This window comes from Carettochelys insculpta, chromosome 4 (genome assembly GCF_033958435.1).
Source record: "Carettochelys insculpta isolate YL-2023 chromosome 4, ASM3395843v1, whole genome shotgun sequence".
Taxonomy (NCBI): Eukaryota; Metazoa; Chordata; order Testudines; family Carettochelyidae; genus Carettochelys; species Carettochelys insculpta.
In genome coordinates, this window is record NC_134140.1 from 83,097,015 (window position 1) to 83,120,515 (window position 23,501).

Consider the following 23,501-nt stretch of genomic DNA (forward strand, 5'->3'; position numbering starts at 1 on the left):
GTTTCTATACTTAGAGTGTTATCATCAAGAATGGGGGCACTGCAGAGGACATCAGTGCAAGAATACTAAAGGCACAACAAGCCTTTGCCATGCTATGACTACTCTGGTGTACAAGAGCCATTTCAACAAGAACCAATGTGAAATCAGTGCTGCTGTATGTCTCAGAGATGTGGTATGTTGTCCAGAGCAACACTAAGAAAATTCAGGCCTTCGTCAATAAATGCCTTAGACACGTTCTTCAGCTAAAGTGGTATGTTAGAATGCCAAACAAAACCTTGTGGACCAAAACAAACCAGAAACCAATAGAGGTCCAGATCTAGAAGAGAAAGTGGCATGGACAGGCCATATCCTGCATAGGGACTGAGAAGAATGTATCACAAGATAAGTCTAAGAATGGAATCCAAAGGGAAAGAGGAAAAAGGGACGTCCCAAACAAAAAGCGATGAAGCTTCCCAGACAAAGTAAAAGCAGCTGGCTTAATGAGCAATCACATCAAGACTATCAACAAGGATCACAAGAGATGGAGAATGACTGTAGAGGCCCTATGCTCCTCTAGGAGTCCAAAGGATATATCATCAAATTAATGAAAACTGGCACAATGTAGAGACTTGGGATCATTCCAGAATCAAAGCCAGCGTGAAAAAATGCATCAGGACCATGAAATCTAACTTCCCCCGTGAACTCTGGTCTTGTGTGTGTGTTTATTTTATACGATAGAGGTTTCATAAGGCAGACCAGCCTGACTCAAAAGTTGGGCAGGTGTCACAAGGTTATTTAGGAGGATCGCAGTATTGCCACACTTACCTCTATGCTACCTTCAAAGCAGGACAGAACAGTGGCTGTTGGCTAGGAGCCCAGTCCAGAAGGCAGCACCCTGCCTTCAGCAGCATAGAAGTAAGGATAGCAATACCGCAACCCCTCCTGTCATTGCCTGCCTACTCCAAGTTGGGCCCATTGACCTGTCCTATTAGGCTACACCACTGAATGATAGGATTTTTAAAAGGTAAATTTCACTATTTCACCTATTTAAATTTGAACTGTCATGGTGGAGTAACTGTAGGGATCCTGACCTAAAAATAACTGTTGTGGAGTCACACATTAGTATGATATGTGATATTGTTGACAGTGTGCCTTTAAGGGAAAGGCATCTCAAGAAACATCTGATCCGGATAGGCCAATCGTTGGGTCTATAGCCTTAGGCATTTTAGCTCCATAAGTTATTGCGCTCTTTATTTCAATTTGGAAAGGGGTGGGGATCGTAAGCCACAACAAATGTGGAAACACTCCTGCTATAGGCTGCGATAACTTCCGCACCAAAGGAAAACAAAACTGAGTGAAAACCAAAGAAAACAAAAACCACAAAGACGGCTCCCAAAAGGGAGAAATGATGCAACACCCTCTTGTGTAACGTACAAGTAGGAAACAAAAACAAAAACAAAAAAAAGCAGTAACTGCTCCAGATGTATGCACTACCTCGACGTAATCTTGAAATAAATTTGTATTTTCTTTCCGCAGGTATTGCGGGAGATCAGTCGGTGCTGAGCGTCTCTGTCGGAGAAGTTTGCAGCTACTCGCAGCGCAAGTCACACTGCTAAAGCAGGAGGTTCGCACTAGGAGAGGGGACCTTTCTTCCCTTCAACCACAAAGACAGAGACGCTTAAGCAGGAATTATTTCCTATGACCTACGTAATTTCATCTATCCTCTGGTTGCTATTTGCAGAGGAGAGCCAACTTCCTAATGAGACGGAGTCGGCAGCAAAGCCCTTCCTGGGAGAGGTCAAGGAGCCGGGCCAACCGGCTGGGAAATGGGACGGCTGTTAGCATGAGCGAGGAACGCTAACAAACAAAAGGCGCCGGCACAAACGCGTCCAAAATCGTGTCTCCTTCTCTGGGGCGGTCCCTCCCCAGGCATCAGCCAGCCCAGGCGGGGGCGGCGGCGGCGTTTGACAGAGAAGGGCTGGGCTGGGCACCGCTCCAGTCGCCCCAGGCGCAGGTGAGGCGCGCGCGAGCCCCCATGCCGCGCGCCGAGCCTGGACGGGGAGGGGGGAGTCGCGCACCCCCTTCCCGCGCGCGCGCGCGGACTGCAGCGCAGCGCCGCCTCCCTGCCGAGCTAGCTGGGGGCGGGGGGAGCGGCGACTTCGGCCTTGCGCCAGCGCCGCACCCCGACAGGGGCCCGTCCCTTGCAGCCGCACCGCCAGCACCTGGGGGCAGCCCCCGCACCCACCGCCCCGCGCGCGTGGGCCAAGCGCCTACCTGACCTGGGCCGGCGCGGGCCCGGCAGCACACGGGGAGACGCCGGTGGCCTCGGCTCTGTGGCGCTGCGGGAGGAGGCAGCTCCCCAGAGCGGCAGGTAAATCCCTCCTGGTTGTTAAGCAATAATCCTCCGGCGCGGGGGAGGAGCCGGCCGGGGGCGGGGCCGGCCGGGGCTTTGTCACCCCTCGGACGGAGCCTCCATCTCGGGGGTTGGAGCCTCTCACCCCACCCCCCGTGGCGGACAACAACAAAGTTTGTGCAAGTGGGAAGCCAGGGCGGGGCGCGTGACTCACCGCGAACCCCAGGGCGGCGGGAGGAGGTGGAGTCCGGGCGAGGTGCAAGCTGCCCTGCCCTGCCCTGCCCTGCCTTGCCTGTCTCCTGCTGCTGCGCCCCCTGCAGGCTGCCCTCGCGCGAAGTGCCCACCTGGCACTCGCAGCCAAAGGCGGCTGCGGGCGGCTGCAGCTGTTTGCCAACATTATATACTGCAGGGGCTCAGTAAGCGCCTAGGAGAAGGTGCCACTGCCAAGAGTTCCCCTACCGAGAATGACAACTTCAGTTTCAGGTGTAGGCATCCTTCAGTCTGCATAGACTATGGATCGTGCCCTTTATAGTGTCAGTTGAGGACTTCATTTACAGTTTCAGGTGGGACCTGTGGAAATTCTTGTACATTTAGATCGTATTTCAGTAGAAATCCATCCCGAGTTTGCTTCTTTTTCTTTGCCTTGCTTTTGTTTAACCAAGTTTCTTTTTTATTGTCTGGGGTGAATGAAAATAAAGCGCTGACCTTAGTGTTGCATGAGTTTTGCTGCCAACTGTGGATAGAAATAACGTTGTATTATTCACTGCAGCTCAACCCATTATCTCAAGTATTACACGAGTGCAACTGAAACCCCATCATTTGCACAAGAGTGGAAATGAACCGTGCGATGAACTCAAAATGATGAACACATCATACTCCACTCAAAATGTTGCAAAAATCCACAATGTTTGCAGGGACAGACAACAAGCAAGAGATCTCATCCTGCAAGTGGAATTTCCAGAAGCTCTTACTCATGTGAATAGTCTTGTGGTGGCCTCTGCAAGTAAAGGCTTTAGGACAAGACCTAATGATTAACAGGATACTGAGGTAGCACGGTAGTTGTAAGAAAAAAGGCTTGGGAGGGGGAGGTAATGAAGACATGAGAAATAGGTATCTGTTTTGTCAAATGTACATTTGATAAGAACACAAGTACTTATTTATACTCTTTTGCTGGGAGTGGCTATATTATACTGTTAATACCTAGTGCCATAAATGCTTTGATTTTTCCTGTCTGGAGGACACCATTCTGTTTTAGAATGTTTGTACCATTAGTTGTATGATGCTGTTTTTCTATATGGTAGAGCTATAGTAAGTAACACTCAATGGTATTTGCGCTCTACCTTAATGGATCCAACTAGCTTCAGTTCTTGGTGCAAAGTTCACTAGGAGCCAGACAGTGATGTTTTGACTGAGAGGTCTGAAAGAGAGATCTTATGTAATGTTTGACAGCACCTCTAGTCAGACTAGTATGTACAGTCATGGTCACTGACTGGTTGATCCTGGAGATTATCCCAGTCTATCGTGTTCTCAGAACATGTAGCAGGGCTGATGCTACAGCAGGCTCCCTGCCTGTGCTGGGCCCACACCACTCTCGGAAGCAGCCAGCACACCACTGCAGCAGGGAAGGGGGCAGGGCAGGGGTCTCTGTGTTCCTCCTGCCTGTAGGCACTGCCCCCGCAGTTCCCATTGGCCAGGAATGGGAGAGTGTAGCCCATGAAACCTGAGGGAGCGGTGTCTGTAGGTTTGGTCAGGATGCAGAGCCTGGGCAGGTCTGCTTTAACCCCACTGAGCTGCTGCTCAAGATAAGTGCTGCCCAGTGGGAGCGCATATCTCATCTCCTCTCCCAGACACTACATCCATACCTGCTCCTGCACCCCAAAACTCTGTCCCAGCCCAGAACTCCCTCCTGGAGCCCACATCCCTCCCCCCCACCCCCCGTGCAAGCACTCTGCCCCAGCTAAGAGCATGTTTGGAGGATAGGGTTATGATTCAAATTGTCTTGGACAAACTGGTGAAATGGTCTAAGTAAATAGGATGAAGTTTAATAAGGACAAATGCAAAGTACTCCATTTAGCAGAGGACAGTCAGTTTCACACTGAAAATGTGAAGTGACCATCTAGAAGGAGTACTGGAGAAAGGGAACTAGGGGTCATAGTGGAACACAAGCTAACTGTGAATCTACAGTATTACACTATTTCAAACAACAGTAAATATAATTCTGCGCTGCATTAACAGGAGTGTCGCAAGCAGACACGAGAAATAATTCTTCCACCCTACTCTGCTGATTAGGCCTCAGCTGGAGTATTGTGTCTAGTTCTGGGCGTCACATTTCAGAAAAGATGTGGATGAATTAGAGAAGATCCAGAAAAGGGCAGCAAAGATGATGGGAAGTATGGAAAACATGACCTATGAGGGATGATTTAAAGAATTACTTTGGTTTGGAGAAGAGAAGGTTGAGGTATCTAAAAGATTGCTGTTAGGAGGAGGGAGCAAAATTATTCTCCTTAACCTCGGAGGATAGGACAAGAAGCAGTGGTCTTAAATTGCAGCAAGGGAGATTTATCTTTGACATTAAGAAAAAATATTTCCAATGGAGGTTGTGGAATCTCCATCACTGAAGATATTTAAGTGCAGGTTAGATAAACATCTGTCAGGGATGATCTAGATGGTGCTTTGTCCTGCCCGTAAGCACAGGGCACTGGACTCCATGATCTCTTGAGATCCCTTCCAACTCTAGTATTCTGTGATTCTATCCTGCACTCCAACTCCCTACCCCAGGCTCAGCTGGAGTCACGTCTCCCACTGCAAACCTCTCAGCCCCTGCATAGAGCCTGCACCTACTCCCAAATCTCAACTCCAGCCCTGGGAGAGTGAGTAAGGATGAGGAAGCATAAGCAATTTGAGTGGAGTGGAGTAACCAGGGAAGGGGCAGAGCAGATCCTGGGTCGTCCTTGAATTCAGAAATGATCTTAGGCCTAAAAATGTTGGAGGCTACTGGTGTACAGAATAAGATTTTAAAAAAGTAGCACTGAGAAAATGCCCAGATTCTGTGTCACTGATTTCTCTTCCAAGTAGTAACTAATGTGCCTGGCATGGGACAGCTACTAACACTCAGCAAAGGAGTGACAATAATAGTGACCATTATATACTTGAAAAAGAGGTTAGTCTAATGTACTTAGGTGTCATTGAGCATGAATTCCTCCCCAAATACCATAATATAACAACAATAGACTGCCCCATGAGTAGTTTCCATATTTATTATACATATTACATTTTTCCTTTTAAAAAGTATGGCTTTAGCTGTATGAATAAGCCAGACCATTTTGATCATTTACCAGCATAGAACCAATGACTTCAACTACACCCCATAATGAACTCTCAGCCAGGGCGTGTCACAATACACAATGTAATATTTTGTGTGAAACATCATTCATAAACCAGCCTATGTTTTCTGTACTAACTGCCATTTCCACGTGTTTTAAGGTGTAGCCTCATTACAGTGATTTGGGGAAGGCTATAATAAGGTCCACATCTAAAAGAAGAAGACACAATCGCCATCCAAGGGCAAATGGTAAATGTGCCCTTAGGAACAGCTGCCATCTGAGTAAGTAGGAACAGCTAGGGATCCAACAAAACCCCCAAGTTGTGAACCTTTGAAACAGTGGGCATACTCTGTCAACAAAGGGTGTGGATATTGCAATTCTTCAGTTGCTTCTGCCATCCTCAGTGCATTTTTCCTGTCATTCCTGCATAGTAGAAGGAATCCTGGGGTGATTTAGATCTGGTCTGCAGTACAAAGGCAGGGTAACATAAGCTGCCTTCCATCATCCTAGTTGAGCACTCATCTGCACTTAAACATGTGTGAGCTCTGTTACACCAACACACAAATACCACTTCACCAGGACCCACTAAGCCCTAGTTAATATATTGAGGTTAGTATATAGACACTGTGTTAGATATGTTGACCCTATTAGTCCTCCATCTCCTGTCCCAGATTATTCAACATTGAGACTGTAGGACACCCCCTGAACGACAAGCTGTACGTGTTTTTGAAATGCCTTTTAATGGTTGGCCATTTTGGTGAGCACACCTTAGCAGCTCTTCATTGTTGCATGCACTGACTGTACTGGCTACAGGCTTTGGAATGTGGGGAGAGGAGACTGCATAGGCACAGATGTGGATCACACACAGAAATGTGGACATCTATGGGCTGATTGAATGGGGGATGCAGGAGAAGGAGTCAGGGATCAGCAGCAGTGCTGCATGAAGGAACAGCAGCAAATGTATCAGAAGACCAGGGCCACACAGGTCAGTTCATGCCAAAGATGCAGGCCTGTCCCTTTGCATAAAGCTGCATGCTGTACTTGGGGGAGACCCCATGGCCATCTCACACACGGCTATACACACCTCTGAAGACCTCTGGCATTGACAGCAAGGAGGAGACGGTGAAGGATGGGGAATGACAGCAACTATGCCATGGGCAGGGACCTGTTTGAAACTCCACCACAGTTTAGTCAGTCAGGCTCAGGCAAAGCCACTGGTGGGGAAGGAATCTCAGACATGTATGTAAGTTTATTTTCCATTAAAGTGATGGTGTCCCCACCTTAGCAGTACTCAGCTGTTGTCTTTTCATTAATTTACTTCTACTACAAGAGGTACAACAAAGGCGAGCCATCTGTTTTTCATTCCCATGTAGAGTTTGTAGTGCAGGGGATGGAATGGAACTAGTTTGTTTATGTGTACAGAGATGTCCCTTGAATCCTCCTGAACGGTATCAATGAAACTTTTGTGGAAGTACTTTGCAATCCTTTCCAAAAGGTTTTTAGGGAGACAAGCCTTATTTCTTTCTCTGCAGTAGGACACTTTCCCACTCCAGTGAGCAATAACTTTGGCAGGTACCATTGCAATAAACAAGCTAGTGGCATATGGACATGTGCAATTTTAGCATGCCAGTAGCAGCTGTGCCCTGTGTGCCTTTGTTATCCTCAGAGATGAGCTATCAGCTAAAATTACCCAGGTCGTTTGTAAATGGTGCCAGTATCCAGTGCTTATCCAGTGCCTTTTAAGCGGGGTTTCATACAACTGAGCAGTTCCCTTCTCATTTTCCTTGCCCCTGGCAAGCCACAGTCACCATGGCTAGTGCTGTGAGTGACGCTGTACAAGCACTCCAAAGCACAAGTGTCAGTGTCCTGTTTAAAATTTTAGGGGCACATGGGGAAGGAAAATTGACTTTCACTATCTGTTGTGGCTATACTGACAATGGTACCTCTGTTTTTTCTGTAGCTGTTGCCTATGTGGTTCTGCCCCCGACACCTACATACACACAAGGAAGGAGTAAGCCAGATAAGGAAGAGAAATGATTCAGGATGACATGTTGGGTATGTCTACACTACACTCCCCTTTAGGAGGAGGAAAGCAAATAAGGGAGATCGAAAATGCAAACGAAGCGCTGATTTATAAATTTTGTGCCGCATTTCCATAATCTCGTGCGATCACATTTCTGGAAGAGACTCTTCCGAAAACAAAAACAGCAGCATAGACAGGGTTCCTTCGGGAACAGAAAGCTGTTTTCGAAGGAACCCTTCTTATTTTGATTCAGGAAGAAGGGTTCTTTCAAAAACCTGTTTTGTTTTTCTGAAGGAACCCTGTCTATGCTGCTGTTTTTGTTTTTGGAAAAATCTCTTCCAGAAATGCAATCTCATGAGATGATGCAAATGAGGCACAAGATTTGTAAATTGGTGTTTCATTTGTATTTTCAATCTCCCTCATTTACATTCCTCCTCTTAAAGGGGAAATGTAGTATAGACACAGTGTAGGCGCCTGGTGCTATGGCCACGCCCCTCTGGGCAGCGCAGACCCCTGCTGCTTGCCCTGGGTCTAGCTGTCCCAGGGCTTTGTCCCCTTTAAGGGCAGGCGATCGGTCAGCCTGCAGCTGGAGGGCCCTGCCTTAAAGGCTGGAGCGGGGCCGCAGCCAGTCAAACAGTCAAGGGTCTGCCCTTAGCTCCGGGCGGGACCGCAGTCACAGCTGCTGTTGTGGGAATCCCAGCCCTTAGTTCAGGGCGGGGTAGCGGCACAAGGTTTGAGGAACAAGCCCAGCCTTCAGTTCAGGGTGGGGCAACAGCACAAGGTTCGGGGAACAAGCCCAGCCCTCAGTTCAAGGCAGGGCAGCAGCACATGGGTTGAGGAACAGGCCGAGCCCTCAAGTCGGTGGGGGCAACAGCACAAGCTTCAGGGAACAAGCCTGGCGAGGGTTTACCCCGTCAGGGAGGGCGGTAGGGGGTTGCAGGCCCTCCTACACCACTGCGACCCGGCCCGGGGCCCTGCAGGTCGCTTACACACGACCACAGTGGGGGGGATCCCAGCCGCAACACACCGCCATGGGTTCTGGCGAAGCGTTCCCTGGGCCACTTCCTACCTCTACCTCCATCGGGGCAGGGTCCCAGTCTACATGATCAGTGGGTCCCGAGGGGTAGGCCCCTTCCAAATCATCTGCCTTTGGGGGCTCCGGCCAGTCGGTCATCTCCACATCACTGGGGTAGTCAGGTGGCGGTAGCACGGTGGGTCCGAGGCAATCCTGGGCCGGAGCACTGCAGGGGCCCGCTGGAACTCCGGGGCAGGCTGCTTGTGGGGCCTCGTGGTCGCTAGCCCCAGACTGTTTGTTCGGGCCTGGCGGTCCCTCCAAGGAGGGGGTCTTCCACCGGCATGAGGGCCCTGGCTGATCTAGGAAGTCCGGCTAGGTCCCCTGGGGCATCTGGATCTGTAGCTGCCCAGGCTGGTCTGGGTAGCTGGGAGCCTGCTCTTGCCGACCAGCTGGGTGGCAGCAGGCTCTCTGCCTCTGGCGCCCAGGAGCCCGTGAAGGAGCTTCTTCCCAGCCTGGAGGCCCAGCATTTAATGGGTCCCAAGCTGTGCCCTTGGCCCTTCTGGCTCTAGGCCCCGCTCTCTGAGGGGAGGGCCACTGGTGTTCTGGCTCCGGGCTTGCCCACCAGGGCCTCTGCGCAGCCTCCTCCACCTCTGAGTCGGCAGGAGGCCACAGCGGCTCGCTACACGCAGCCATTCAGCAAGTCCTGCAAGTGAGTGTTCTGACAGTCCCTGACCAGAGGTCCTGGTTAGTTAATATTGCAAAGTGTATGAAGAAAGGCCCTTATATCAAAGAGTGAGGTGCACCACAACATAATGGGGTTTCATCAGAGCAAAAACAGAGGATTCGGATTCCCGTGAATCTGCAGGTTCAGCAAGCCTGAACTCACTTCTAGCATAGCGCATACCACTCCCCCTAACCTCTGCTCAACATTCCACATGTTATCAGGGATCATGTTCCTATTCCAGCCAGCCCACACTGGAAAATATTGAACTTCATCCGAGAGCCACAGTAGCAAAATGTGCCGCTAAAATGGATATGAAGATTCATTCTTTAAGTTTTGTTTCATGTCTCTATTAAGGTTTTAACTTATTTGCTTTTAACTTAATAAAATAATATTGTTTTAAATATAATTTGTCTGTATCAGTTCACAATATAGGTTGCAGAATGCCTGGCAGTCATGAAAACATCTCCCTGTTGTTGTGTGGTATGACACAACTCTTAGGATCATACACACTGTAATAATTATAAAAATTCAGGAAGCCCCATAGAAGTAATAGGTGCGTTGACAGCATAGTATTTGTAAATGCTTGCCAAGCACCATACACTTCCTAAAAGCCCCAAAATGTGAAGGTCATGTAAAGAACAGTACCCTACAACACTTGACTGTGGCTTACTGATAAAGTGCTTTTTCAAAGCTTCCTTGAGCCTTAAAGCTCTGCTTTGAGCCCTTCTGATAGCTCTCGTGGCTAGCTGTTAAAACTTCACCAGAAAGCTTCTCCATCTGCACCCTAGCAGCAGCTTTCTCCCCTTTGCTTCACAGATATAACAGACACCTGACATTGTGATATTTGTCTGACTGAGATGCAATATGGTGAGTAAGGAACACCAGCACCTATTCTATCCACCAATATCCAGTCAATTGTTATGCTGCAGCTGTTGAGCCATTAGTTGACACTTTCTTTGCTGTCGTCATGGTGGCAGGTTTAGGGCTTCAAGAGCCAAGAGGGTAAGGGAGACGCTGGGTACCCCAGGATCACAATTAGCATTTCAACATTGCTAGTCATAATTTGCTAGTTGGAGAAGAAACAACTTGCATATAGCTTTCCTGGGCTTTTAACAAAACATGTCATGCGCCTTTCCTGACCAGCTGATACCAATGTAAGTGAAGCCTCCCAGTGATCCACAAGCACTTGCACAGCCACAGAAAACTAGCCCTTTCTATTGATGTACTCCATGGCAAGGTGGTTGGTGCCAATAAAAGGAAGAGGTGTGCCAGCTATTGCTGTGCTGTAGCAGGGCAGTCCTTATGAATTCCCCTATGCAGCCTAACTACCTGCATTCCCCATCTCTTGCTGGGGAACGGGCCAGCAACTCTGCAGGGATGAGGTGGGGCTGGGCTCAGGTCTGTGGGGGCAGGAACAGGGCAGGGAGGCTGATGGAGGGGGAACCAGCCAAAGGAGGAGTTGTCAGCTCGCCAGAGCTACAGGCCAGGAGGTGGAAGAGGGGATGTGGGACTGGGGTCACCAGAGCAGTGGGGTGGGTGGCTGGGGGAATTAGCTGCTGGGGTGAGGAAGCAGAGCAGGGAAGCTGCAGGATTCAGCCTGGGGGGCTGCGAGGCAACACTGGGGGCCGGGAGCTGGAGTCGGGGCTAAGAGGCTGGAGGGTTGGGCCAGGACTTGATGCTGGACCAGGGCCTGAGGGGCCAGTGGATTGGGCCATCAGGAGCTGAGCCAGGGGCTGCTGGGGCTGGGAGCTGGAGTGGGATGCTCGGGGTCAGGGGATTGGGCCACCAGAGCGGGGAGGTGGAGTGGAGGCCAGGGGATTTGGGCTGCTTGAGGTAGCACTGTCCTCCAGCTGCACTAATCATGCACCAGCACAGTTGAGAGTACTATGTAATTTGGGGCAAATGTTGTGGTGCCCTGTGCAGCTGTTTACTCTGCGTGTGCCTAAGGATGGCCCTGCGCTGCAGTTTGAGACCCACATTGCTAGAAATCCATCTGTTTACACTCTGCGTGTTGCCTGGTATCACAGGCCTGCATGATGGGAGGCCCTGCACGCTTGCATGACAGTGGCCTCTACCATACATTTTCTGTCTTCAGCTGACTGGAAGCAATCTGGTGTTGCAAGCTTCCACATTGTGATTGCCACTGTCAGGGCTGGTCTCATTCTGGGTGTTCTTGTGCTGGGGGGACTGTGGCAGATCCGTGACTGTGGCCTTATGCACCTGAAAGTTCAGCAGCCATTGCTCATCCTAATCCTGTAGTACAATGTGATCCCACTAGTCAGTGCTTGATTCTTGGATCCAAAAGCAGCGCTCCACCATTTGCAGCTGTGAACACCAACAATCATGAATTGATTCTCTTTGTATCCCAGAGCAGTGTGCCCTCCAGGATATCATCATATTCACAGCAGCTCTGCTTATAACTCTGCAAATACCAGAGGACTGGGGAAGAAAGTTGTGCGATGGGAACTTGACCCTGAAGTGCCAGTGACGTCTGTGTGACAAATTTCTTTTCTACCAAACATTCCCAACAGATAGGCTACGTCTACACGTGAAGCCTACATCGAAGTAGCCTATTTCGATGTGGCGACATCGAAATAGGCTATTTCGATGAATAACGTCTACACGTCCTCCAGGGCTGGCAACGTCGATGTTCAACATCGACGTTGCGCAGCACCACATCGAAATAGGCGCAGCGAGGGAACGTCTACACGCCACAGTAGCACACATCAAAATAAGGGTGCCAGGCACAGCTGCAGACAGGGTCACAGGGCGGACTCAACAGCCAGCCGCTCCCTTAAAGGGCCCCTCCCAGACACACTTGCACTAAACAGCACAAGATACACAGAGCCGACAACGAGTTGCAGACCCTGTGCATGCAGCATGAATCCCCCGCTGCAGCAGCAGCAGGCAGAAGCCCTGGGCTAAGGGCTGCTGCACACGGTGACCATAGAGCCCCACACGGGCTGGAGAGACAGCATCTCTCAACCCCCCAGCTGATGGCTGCCATGGAGGACCCCACAATTTCGACATTGCGGGACGCGGATCATCTACACGGTCCCTACTTCGACGTTGAACGTCGAAGTAGGGCGCTATTCCGATCCCCTCATGAGGTTAGCGACTTCGACATCTCGCCGCCTAACGTCGAAGTTAACTTCGAAATAGCGCCTGACGCGTGTAGCCGCGACGGGCGCTATTTCGAAGTTAGTGCCGCTACTTCGAAGTAGCGTGCACGTGTAGACACAGCTATAGTGTCCTGTATGGTGGTGAGTTGTACACTGAGTCCTTCTCAGAGAGCACCACACTTTGCATCAAAGGAAGCAGTCTTGGTGAGTATGTGCAGTGCTGATGCAAGGAGCTATGTATGCAGGTGCACAAAGAGCATACTCACGGCAGTGCTTTGTGTCATTGGAACATGTATGGGCAAAAGTTTGTAGGGTAGACAACATGTGACCCTAGCATTCCAATGGTTTAGTAACTAGAGTTTGTCTTTACTCCAGATATTCCTTGCTTCTTGAATGACCGTTTGTGGGTGTGGGTAGTTAGGAGTACATTGGCGCAGTCTAAGGGCTGTTTCGTGTTACGCTAGACTTGTTCTCATGGGGCTGCAGAGATGGCATGCTGCCAGCTTTCTATCCCCAGTTGCACCAAGCTCCAGCTCAGAATTAGGGGCTTTATGTCTCAGAGTGCTTGACTGTGAGGATCACCTAACTTAACTATCACCAGTTTCGAAATTAGGTTGTCTCAGGTAATTAGAAACGGGTTCATTAGAGAGAAGCAATGAGAGAATTATCATAGTAAAAGGTAAACAGAATAAAAATTCAGTAACTGCTAGACTAAATAGCATAGTAAACTATAGTTAACTGGGCCAGACCTTTGAGTTATGAACCATTGATGTAGCAAAGTTTAAAATCTTGCATTTTAGAAAGCTTGCTCTTCTGTTTCCATACACTAAGGCTGCCAAATACTTCAGCTGGTGTTTTGCTGAAGCAGTGATCTAGCTCAGCTGGATGTCTTCCTATGATCTTCTCCTGACGGCAATTCAAGAATCTACCAGATGTGGCTCAGGGAAAGCTGTGGTGCACAAACAGAAGAGTGGATGGCTGGGTGTGGGGCTCGGGATGCTGACAGCCAGCATACACAGGTAAGATTCCCATGCCGGTGCTGGGCATAGGCAACCCATCCATTGTCTTCTACTCTCCTCCCATAAAAGAGCCCAAGCTACCTTCCCCCTTCTCTCATTGGGAAGCGGGAGAGTGAGGTGAGGCCCCAGCCCTGCCGGGCCCCAACCAGCACCCAGAGCCCCTGGGCAGCATGGCCACAGCACATCCAGACTTCAGCCCCAGTGTTCAGGTAGCTGGGCAGCACAGTCACAAACCCTTCCAACCATCATGCTTGGGTGTGTGGGCAATGTGGTCCCCATGCCTTGGCCAGCCGCAGGGATCCGGCAGCTGGGTAGCACAGTGACTGCTCTTCCAGCCCTGAGCTTCCCCACACCCTCCAAACCCCTGCTCTGACTCCGGCACTCCCCACACCCTTGCCCTGCACTCCCTTCTACACTTAAATTTCTCACTGGTACTGTCATATGGCAACCCTCCCACCACCGGCCTTGAATCCAACCCCAAGAAGCGGGGAATACCATCAGACAGTAGCTGTAAGAAATGTAAGTTACATTAACCTGTATGCTTAAGTGTGAGAGCTGTTCCTTATTAGCAAGTTAAACAATTACAACACTGGTTATTTTAACATTTAAATATGTAGTTCCAGTAGCTCTATAGCTTAATATATTTTTATCCCCAATTGAATTTAGCACAAAATATAAATTTCCTGACATCATATGAATAGTAACAGGCAGCTAACATTTTAGTGGACTATTAACACATTATGTGTTCTTTCTCTAGTGTTAAAATTCTCTGTATTTTGCTTTTGGATTCACAATTCACTGTTTTCACTGTTATTGCTTATATCTTCCTATTAAATATATACTATTATATAACATAGTGGCATGTTTAATTTTATTATTCTGGAGTTGATGGGCTTACTATACCCTTTAAAAACATGTAATCATAGTTCTTGAAATATATAATGAATGCATTGAAATGGTTTAGTAATCCGTAAATGCATGCATAAGGGGTCTTTTCCCTTTCATTTATGCATAAGCTTTTGGTGCAAGAGTGTAAGTACCCACCTCAGGGCAGACTGTTAACAAAACGGGACAATCCATAATTGTTTGGGAGTTCTAAACATAGGTCTGGTCTACACTAGACACTAATTGTATCGGTGGACACACTACAGTCTTGTCCTGCCCGTGTAAACAGCCTCTTATACAATAGACATCCCTTAGTTATGCGTAACTCAAATTTCATGAAAGTCGAAGGTGGGAGCTGGGAACCAAGCGGCAGCCTGGCTTCTGGCTTCCCTGAGTTTGCAAGAGCTGGGAAACTGACCAGCGCTAATGCCAGTCAGTTTCCTGGCTCTCACCAGCAGAGGGACCTGGGAGCCAGGCTTCTCCCTGGTTTTCCAAGCCGGGGGAAGCCAGGGAGAAGCCGCACCGCTGCAGGTGTCCATCTGGCTTCCCCCGTCTGGGAGAAGCCATGCCATCCCACCTTCTCTTCAGCTTCCCCTGGCTGGGGGAGCCAGGGTCTGGGGCGGGGAGCTGGTGGAGGCGCTGCACTCTCGCCCGGCTCCAGCCCCTGGGAACCCCAGGATTTCCACTTGCACTTAACATAGCGAGGGTTTACTGTACTGACATCATAACTCCACCTCCACAGGAGGCAGAGGACTTATGTCAGTGTACTTAGAGCAAGGCAGTGTCTGCAGACACTTTACTTACTTTGGCTGTGGACTATCTTGTCAATATGAGGGCTCCATGCTGGAGCTGTGAAATTGACAAGAAAGACGAGAAGCTAGAGCCCAGCAGAATCCAGCTTTGTGCTCAGAGAGCCAAGAAGTCCCCGGGAGGAGCAGGGCTTTTGGTGGGGAGTTGTGCAGAGATGAGGGCCCTGGCTTTCAAACCCCTGCACTGCCACGCTTCAGTGGATGGAATTGCTCCTGGTGAGGATGTGCACAACTGACAGTGTGGACATCAGCAATTGCATATTGCTGTGGTGGCTGTAAGTTAACCTAACATAAACTGACTAAAGACTCTAAGTGTGACATTCCCTCTGATCTCACCAACCACCTGCATGAAGCACAAACTCCTTGGGCACATTTACAGCATTAAACCCAAGTTGTGACCCAGATGAGTGTATTTCTGATAGATGGCTCTCATTACCAAGAATCCCAAAGGTACACATACAGGACCACTGAATTCCAGCGGCTATTGGTATTTTGGGCAGTAACAAATGGGATAGAGTACAGCAATGACTTCAAGAAGAATTCATGCATTTATGTTGTGACAAACACTTGTTCTGACATTATGAGAAAGACAAGGTCAGTGAGATAACATCTTTCATTGCAGCAGTTTCTATTGTGGAAAGTACAAGCCTACAAACCACATAGAAATCTTAGTCAGTCTGGTGAAGGGATCAGTGTGTCAGAGCTAAATACAGCTGGGGACAAAAGGAGTAACATATATTGGAGATGGTCACTTGAAACAGGCAATTGGAGGTTAAATTGTTACTCATAAAGTGTTTAAAGTTGGCCAGTAAGGATAGTAATCAGTGTGGTTGCATGGAGTCATAATAGCAATGTCTCTGTTAAGGCTCTGTTTTTGGTAGGTAGCAGAATAAGTTCCCAGGATAATTTTTGAAGGTATTTGTAGGTTTCCCTTGCAGACTAGTATTGAGAGATCAGATATCGAGTGATTGCTTTATAACCTGTATTTGCCCACAGGGGACATGGTAGTTTTGTCTTTGTCATTTTCAGTGCAAGTTCCTTTCTGAGCATAATGGTTATCTAGTTGTACCCCCATTGTTACTATTGGAGCATTTGATGTAATGGATGAGGTACACCACATGTTGTGAGAAGCCCATGCAGAACCCACAAATCTTAAAAGGCATATTTTGGGAGGTGCTGCACATCATAACAATAAAGGTATATCTGTAGGTTTTTGCATTTTGCCAGGGTCTGGTACTGCATTGAATTGACATGGCTCGCTCTATGGAGAGTTTGCTTCTGATGATGATCTTAGCAAGGCTGGAGCATGGTTCAAAAATGAAACCAGACAATCACAAAACTCTCAAATGCACTCCTGAAGAAAAACAATAAAGGACAAAGTGCTATCTCACCCATGGGTGCTCATTCCATATCTGATCTTTCCTTGCCCTCAAAGGAAACTAGTGTCAAACTCTGCCCAGGCATAAAATCAGGTGTTACAATCTGAGTCAAATTGGTCTTGTTATGTCTTAGAGGGTGGCTGTCATGTAAATACTGTAGTTCCAAGATTGTTACTGAAACAAAAGACTAGTTAAAAAGCAGAAGTAGTTTTAAGATTTTTAGAGACATCCTTCCAGTTCCAAGTAGCACATGGAACTCATTCTGTTTCTGCATTGTGCAACCTGATGAATTTATAAAAATCAATTTTGACACAATTTGCCACCAGAAGACAAGGTCATGTTCTTAGAGGACATGCGATGTAATCTTTGCATGGTGTAGGTGCTTCCTTTTCTCTATAGATACTTAGCTTTTCCTTGCCTCTGGGTGTTTTGAGTAGGCACACAGTTGAGGCCCAGCCTCATGCTTTAAATCTTTCAAAATGTGTGAGACAGGCAGAGAACACGTAGTGGTTCTTTGCCTTAAAAACAAAAACTTCTTTGGGCTATATCAGTGTTCAGATTGACTTTGAGGGCAGGAGATTCTCCTGCCTCTGGTGGGCTTTTGCCTCACTTTAGACACTTCTAAATCATTAATGCCGGGGAAGATTTATCTCTGGCTCATGCAGATGCTTAATAGTAAGTTGTTTCCCTTAAGCGTACACTAAAGGAATGATCTTAAATACTTCTTCTAGAGAGAGAATAAGAACAAATCTTTTTTAAGGGCTCAGCCTTTTCCTTCATATTACAAATTGCCAATGGGAGTTTTGTCTAAGAACAGTAGACTATAGGTTATACAGGAAACCCTCAACATAGGTGTCTTCAAGTGTGCAACTCACTTTAATGTTAGTTAAGCACAACGTGACACTGCTCTGCTGCCCCTTCTCCCTGCCTTCTTCCAGCCACATAGCTGTCAGCCTGACAGCGGCGCCACTGGGGGAAGGCAGGGAGAAGTAGCCAGGAAACTGATCAGCCCTGGTGAGCTGTTCAGTTTCCCGGGTCCACAAGCAGAGGGGAGCTGGAAACCAAGCAGCAGCCTGGTTCCCATCTCTGTGCCCCTGACTTGCATGTAAATTTGAGTTATGTTGCAGGAACACAACCCCCACATAACTCAAGGGTTTACTGTAATGTAAATTTGATTGTGATTGTGTGACTTTCATAGTTATACTTAGCATTTTATTTAAATGAATAAGTGCTTGATCCCCTGCTCCATGTCCTGCAGCATGCACGTGTGAAACATTGGGTTTGCCACTGAATACCTGTCCAACTCCCTTATCTCAGCCATGTGCAAACCCTCTTTGACAAAGTAGACTCATTTCTGAATTGTACCTGATTTCTAAAACAAAATATTGGCAAGTCTGTCAGCATGGAAACCACGATAGTACCACGACATGCTCATGTTCAGTGCCAACTCTAATACATGCCTCCATGGAAAAGACAAAGGTTTACTCCAAGCTAGTTACAATGAGACATTAAGCCAGTTCATCAGGGAGGAGCTGCTCACTGAGGATATGTCTACACGGTGCTCTGCCCAGCGCCACTACCGGCAGACCTATGCAAAGTGAGCTTCTTGGGATTGCAAATGTATTCCAAATGGCTTCCCATTTGCATACTTCTGAAGCTCATTACCATAGCCAAACGAGAGTTCAGTGTCAGCAAAAGCAGGTGCCACCACTGCACCTGACCTCTGCCAGCAGGTGCCACCACTGGACCTGCCTCTGCCAGCTAAACCCCACACTGTCACCAGTCCCTGATGCCTCAAACGTTTGTGTCACTAAGGTCTTGTCTACACTGGAACAGGTTTGCCAGCTGCATAGGCAAACTTTCCAAGTGGACACGTAGTTTATTTCAGGAATAAACTAATATATTATAACTAATGTAATATACCAATTCCTTGAATGAAGCGGTTCTTTTTCTGATATAAATGTACATGCACTTACACTTACTGCCTACATTTTGCCAGCATAACTATGTTAGGTAAGGGTTTGATTTTAACCATTTTAAGTATAGCCCAAAATTAAGAAATTCTGTAATTTTCCTGCACAAAAGCAGATTTGCACCTGCATGGAATTATTGCTGAAGAAAAAACCCAGATGCTGTTGTACCTGAGGTAGGTAGGTAGGGAGGTAGTCCATCGTGTCCAACGACGACGTCTTGAGCTTACACAGTTTCATCGGTTGTGGACTTGCACGTGGCTAAGGAGTCCAAGCTTTGAACGGCATGGGCATTCACAGTGGGGGCAAGGGAATTGTCCTGGCTCTGTTGGTGTGGCTGCTGCTGTTGCTTTCTTCCTCTCACGAGTATCAATGAAGCGTACGTGTTGCTGCTCTTCAAAGTTGTCATACATGTGTCGTACAAGAGCATGCCAGCCTGTTCGGTCTTTTGCTTGCTGCTCTAGCTGATTTGGTTTTAAACCAGCGTGAGCAATGTTGGCCTTCACGCAGTCTTTATATCTCTTGTGAGGCCTACCTTGATTCCTTTTGCCCTGGGAGAGTTCACCGTAGAGGAGTTGCTTAGGGATTGTTGACTCCTCCATTTGTATGACATGCCCTGTCCAGAGAAGCTGGGCTTTCAGAATCATGGCTTCGATGGTCGTGGCTCCTGCTCTGTCCAGGACTTTCAGGTTCGTAACGCTGTCCTGCCATCGAATGTGCAGTATTGACCTCAGGCAGCGTGTATGGAAGTGCTCTAGCAGTTGTATATGTTTTCTGTACAAGGTAAAGGTTGCATAGTCATACAGGAGATTGGTCAGGACTACAGCCTTGCACACTTTCAGTTTAGTGGACTGTCAGATATTATGCTGATTCAACACTCGTGCTCTCAGACATCCTAGTGCCTGGCTGGCCTGGAAGATTCTAGCATTGATTTCTTTGTCAAGGGAGCCATCATTGGCTATCACACTGCCAAGGTACTTGAACTCTTCTACTGTTTTTAACTCTGTTCCTTCAATTAAGATTGAAGCGGGGAGAACAGCAGATCCTGGAGCAGGTTGAAACAGTACCTCAGTCTTTCCTAGGTTGATGGTCAAACCAAAGAGGCGAGTGGCATCAGCAAACTTGTTGACGGTGAGCTGGAGATCAGATTCCTTATGTGCCATAAGTGCACAGTCATCAGCAAAAAGGGCTTCAAGGATGAACCTCTCAAGCATCTTGGTTTTAGCATTCAGACAACAAAGGTCAAAAAGTGACCCATAAAGTCTGTATTTTATGTAGACTCCATGGTCCAGGTCCCTAACTGCATGGCTGAGGATGCACATGAAAAAGAGGTTGGATAATACTGGGACCAGTGCTTCACACCATTGGATATCTCAAATGGATCTGAGGACTTGCCTTTTGAAAGAACAAAGCCAGTCATGTCATCGTGGAACAGGCATATGAGGTTAACGAATCTACTTGGGCAGCCAAGTTTTGACAGGATAATCCACGGGGCTTCTCTGTTGACGGTGTCAAATGCCTTGGTCAGGTCTATAAAGACAGCATACAAATCCAAGTTCTTCTCTATGCACTTTTCCTGGACCTGACAAACAGCAAAGATCATGTCAATGGTGCTGCGGCCTGGGCAAAAACCACACTGTGCCTCTGGTAGGTTCTCCTCTGAGGTGCTGATGATCAGATGGTCGAGGATGACTCGAGCCAAGATCTTCCCAGCAGTACAGAGAAGGGAGATGCCCCGGTAATTTCCAGTCAGCTTTGATGCCTTTGTTCTTGAAGAGTGAGATGATTGTGGCATCCTTAAAGTCTTTGGGCATGTCTTCTTCTTCCTGGATGCTGATCAAGATGTTGTGAAAGGCTTCAAGTGACACTGGTCCTGCCGCTTTGAAAATTTCAGCAGGGATACTGTCCATCCCAGGGGCTTTGCCAGAGCTGGTCTAGCTGATTGCCTTTTTGACCTCATCCATTATAGAGGGCAGGTCAAGACTGTCTATTGTGGGTTTCTGAGGGATCTGGTCTAGGGCCACAGAGTCAACAGTGGAAGGTCTGTTGGGAAGGTTGCTGAAGTGCTCTCTCCACCTATAGTTGATGCTGTTCTTCTCCCTCAGAAGGGTCATGCCATCTGCAGACAGGAGAGGTGTAGTACTTGGCATTGAAGATCCATAGATAGCCTCGATAGCGCTGAAGAACATCTTGGAGTTCTTGGTGTCAGCGTAGTATTGGACTTCATCAGCTCTACTCTCCAACCACTCATCTTGCATTTTGCAAAGTGCCATTTGCTCCTGGCTCTGAAGGTGTTTGAAACCATCACGTTTGGAGATTGAGAAATGATCATTTTGCCATAGCAGAAATGTGTTCTCTTTTTTCCTCTAAGATCTTCATGATGGCCTCATCATTTTCATCAAACCAGTCTTGGTGAACTCTCTTTTTCAGTCCTAGTGTTGACTTGGCTGACTCCGTCACCAGGGTTTTGAACTGGTCCCACTTTTGTGTTGGGTCTCCAGTCAGAGGTCCATGGGAGGTTAGCACTTCGTCAAGGCAAGCTGCGAATTTCTCATGATGACCAGTATGTTGCAGCTTCCCGATGTTGAAGGAGGGTCTGACAACATTGAGCTTCTTGCAATGCAATGGTGTGATGTGCAGCATAAGGACTGATCTGACAAGTCTATGATCAGTCCAGCACTCAGCTCCCCGCATGGCCCTGGTGATCTTAACATCTGCAACTGATGACATAGTCAGGTGCCACTGTTTTGATCTCGGGTGCATCCGTGTACCTGAGGAGCAAACAGAATTCTCACCAAGTCTGTCAAACCCCTATGAAAGTTTTCATCTGGCAGTATGTCTGAGGGATAGATGAAAGGGGAGTCAACTGCCAACAAAAGATAGTGGCTATTTAACAATAAATGCCACTGTTTTTGCACTCTAAAAGCACAGTACAAAAATGATTAACCATTTGTCAAAACACCTCTAAGTGTATTAATACTGTTTGTTTAAAGGATGTGGGATCAAGGAGACTGGGGTAGGTTCTGGCAGAAGCTCAACAATATATCAGCGACAGGGTAGCTTTTGGGCTAATAGTGTTTTCCTTATTCTAAAAATGTTCCTTGTTTAATATTAGAAGAAAGTGACTCTTTACTGTTGTCACAAATATTGTGATGTCCGTGGATATTATCTATAAGGGAGAGAATAGGACACTGGAAGGTTAAAGGAGACATGGAGGAGGAGGAGAAGTAGGGTTTACACTTCTCTTTGTTTTGCTTCTTTATGATCTGGTAAGGAAATCTTTGTAAATTCCCTCAGAAATAAAGTTGTGTTTCTTCTTGGTTTTCTGCATTATGCATTACGCTTTTATCCATCCTGTTTTTCTTAATAACAGTAAGGACAATTAGCAGGATTATGACATTGAAAAGTATGATAGTGCACAAGTAAATCCAAGTTAATTGAGAGAAGAAAATATTTTTATTTAAACTATTTAAAACTCATTACTTTTTTCTGCTTTTACTAACATACTGCCTAACTCCAATAAATACTTGGGAGAAAGGCTGCCTTTGTTTAATGATAATCACTTTAACTCTTCAGTTAATTAGTAACAGAGAGAAAGCCGTGCTAGTCTATATACTATCAAAACAAAAAAGCAGTAAAGTAGTACTTTAAAGACTAAAAAATAATTTGTTAGGTGCGCTTTCATGGGACAGACCCACTTCTTCAGACCATAGCCACACCAGAACAGACTCAATATTTAAGGCATAGAGAACCAAAAATAGTAATCAAGGTTGACAAATCAGAAAAAAAATTATCAAGGTGAACAAATCAGAGAGTAGAGGGGTGGGGAGTCAAGAATTATATTAAGCCAAGTATCCAAAAGAGCCCCTATACTGACTCAGAAAATTCACATCCTGGTTCAAACCACGTTAATGTGTCGAATTTGAATATAAAAGAGAGTTCAGCAGCCTTTCTTTCCAAAGTAGTGTGAAAATTCCTCTTCAGTAAGACACAAACTCTTAAGTCTTCAACAGAATGGCCTACTCCATTAAAATGTTGTCTGATGGGTTTGTGGATCAGGAGTGTTCTTTATGTCCCTTTTGTGCCCATTAACTCTTTGTCTAAGAGAGTTTGAAGTCTGTCTAATATACAAAGCATCTCGGCATTGTTGGCACATGATGGCATATATGATGTTAGTTGAGGAACATGAGAATGTGCCCGTGATTCTGTGACTAACCTGGTTAGGTCCAGTGATGGTATCCCCAGAATAGATATGTGGACAAAGCTGGCAGTGGGCTTTGTTGTAAGGAAGAGTCTTGTGTTATAGACTGTGGCTGTTGGTGAGAATCCTCATAAGGTTGGGAACTTGTCTGTAGGAGAGAACAGGCCTGTCACCTAGGGCCTTCTGGAGTGTGGCATCCTGATTAAGGACAGGTTGTAGGTCTTTAATAATGGGTTGCAGTGGTTTGAGTTGGGGACTGTAGGTAATGACCAGTGGTCATTTGATCACCTTGATAACTTTTTTTCTGATTTGTCAACCTTGATTACTATTTTTGGTTCTCTGTACCTTAAATGTTGAGTCTGTTCTGGTATGGCTATGGTCTGAAGAAGTGGGTCTGTCCCAGGAAAGCTAACCTAATAAACTATTTTGTTAGTCTTCAGCTAATGATTGAGAAAATGCAATATACAAGACCTCCAACATGTCTTCCAGCTAACCCCATGTATTCCAGATTTGACATTCATGATTTTTCTAGAGTAAAACAAAATGGAGGACAACTTTCATGTTGTCTTTTTATGTGATGAAAAAGCTAACTCCTTCCCTTCCAAGCAGACATATGCGGTTCATGTTTGTGGTGTACCAACAGAGAGGTTAGATAAAAACATGTCATATTCTTTCAAAAAGGTTGCAAAGTAACACTAA

At 47.1% G+C, this 23,501-nt stretch overlaps 1 long non-coding RNA gene across 3 annotated transcripts; it reads left to right on the forward strand.

Annotated features, from left to right (window-relative positions):
- Nucleotides 1–1,254: 1,254 nt before the first annotated feature.
- On the forward strand, nt 1,255–6,930 carry LOC142012094 (uncharacterized). Of its 3 annotated transcripts, none has more exons than XR_012645259.1 (4): nt 1,255–1,415; nt 1,516–1,603; nt 1,721–2,350; nt 3,102–6,930. It is a non-coding gene; the product is annotated as an uncharacterized LOC142012094 (long non-coding RNA). The 3 variants fall into 3 exon arrangements; XR_012645258.1 differs by having other exon boundaries at nt 1,721–1,993; XR_012645257.1 differs by having other exon boundaries at nt 1,721–6,930.
- Nucleotides 6,931–23,501: the final 16,571 nt, after the last annotated feature.